Raw genomic sequence first — 1,444 nt, forward strand, 5'->3', positions numbered from 1 at the left:
CCATGGGGGCATATCTGGCACTATGAGGGAATATCTGGCACCATGGGGGCATGTGTATCTGGCAATGTCGGGGCATATCTTGCAACATGGGGGCATATCTGGCACTGTGGGGGCATATGTGTATCTGCCACTGTGGAGGCATATCTAGCACTGTGGGGGCATATCTGGCACTATGGAGTCATATGTGTAAACAATAGGGAGAGAAGAAGACTCTTTTGTGGGCGCACTCTTTACTTTACATGAATAGAGAAAATAGTCAAAATAGATTAAAAATACAAGTTTTAATAATTCAAGAAAGTTGGTGGTTCATAAAGAAGATAATGGTGGTCAAATAATTAACAAAATATTCAAAATAGCACTATGTGCTGATATGCAATGAGAACTGGGTTTCGGCTGACGGAAGGAAATTCTAGACGTTATGTATTTAATGGTACGTTCTATTAGTAAGCCAATCACTGTTATACATTCCCCTATCAAGATATATAAGTAATACAGTCTGGATACTGGTGGTACTTATGAGTAATATAAATGTCTCTCTCTTGTCTCCTGCCAAAGAAGAGAGGGGGGGGGGGGAAGAGGGGTGGAAGTTGAAGAGCAGTGTGAATCTTCTGTCAGTGTTAGACACTGTATAGGCTCAATCAATGAGCTCTACTGCACTGAGTATTCCTCAATGGTCACCCACTTGAGTACTGACCCAGCCCAACACTGATTAGCTTCCGAGATCGGACGGCTTCGGGCGTTTCCAGTGTGGTATGATAGTAGAGGAAATGACCAATATTTCGAAGCTCAGGAATCACTGATGAGAGTTCACGAATTTCCAAAGTTATTCAGGACAGATACCAGGAATAGAGGAAACCAGATGGATCTGCTGCCAATGTTAGACAGGGACGTGACCCTGAATCACTGGTGGGAGTCCACAAGGGCAAATGAAAACACATATTCAGCCAATGCAGGCCTGCAACTCCCGATATACACTATACAGCCAAATTGATGTAGACAGGTAAAAAAAGAGAGTTGATATTACCCGCGCCAAGTGTAGGGGTAGATTATCCCCTTCTATAATATTGTAAACCGTCTCCTCTCATAAAGGTGCTGTCAGCCTGGTAAAGCCCCGGACATCTCGAATGATGGGGGAGTTCAGGAGCCGCCGGTCTGATGGTGCCCTGGCGGATGCAAGCAGCCGCCAGCCGTCAGCTGCTTCAGTCAGTTCCGATATGTGAGAGTCAGGAGAGACGGAGGGCACAGGCAGATGCCAGAGAACGTCCGTGGTTCCGGTCAGCCAAAAAGACGAAGGTGATGTCGGAAGACGCGTTTCACCCGTCCGCCGGGCTTGATCACTTCCTGTTGTGGTCTTGATCCCAGCAGGTTTTTAAGGGGAGGTTAAATCTGTATCTTCCAATCAAAAAGGGGAGGTGTGTGTATCCTTTGATTACCAGCTGAGGTC

At 46.1% G+C, this 1,444-nt stretch overlaps 1 pseudogene; it reads right to left on the minus strand.

Annotated features, from left to right (window-relative positions):
- Window positions 1–645: 645 nt before the first annotated feature.
- Window positions 646–764, minus strand: LOC135051526 (5S ribosomal RNA; annotated as a pseudogene).
- Between the last annotated feature and the right edge of the window lie 680 nt (window positions 765–1,444).

The sequence above is a fragment of the Pseudophryne corroboree genome, chromosome 2, assembly GCF_028390025.1.
Source record: "Pseudophryne corroboree isolate aPseCor3 chromosome 2, aPseCor3.hap2, whole genome shotgun sequence".
Classification (NCBI taxonomy): Eukaryota; Metazoa; Chordata; class Amphibia; order Anura; family Myobatrachidae; genus Pseudophryne; species Pseudophryne corroboree.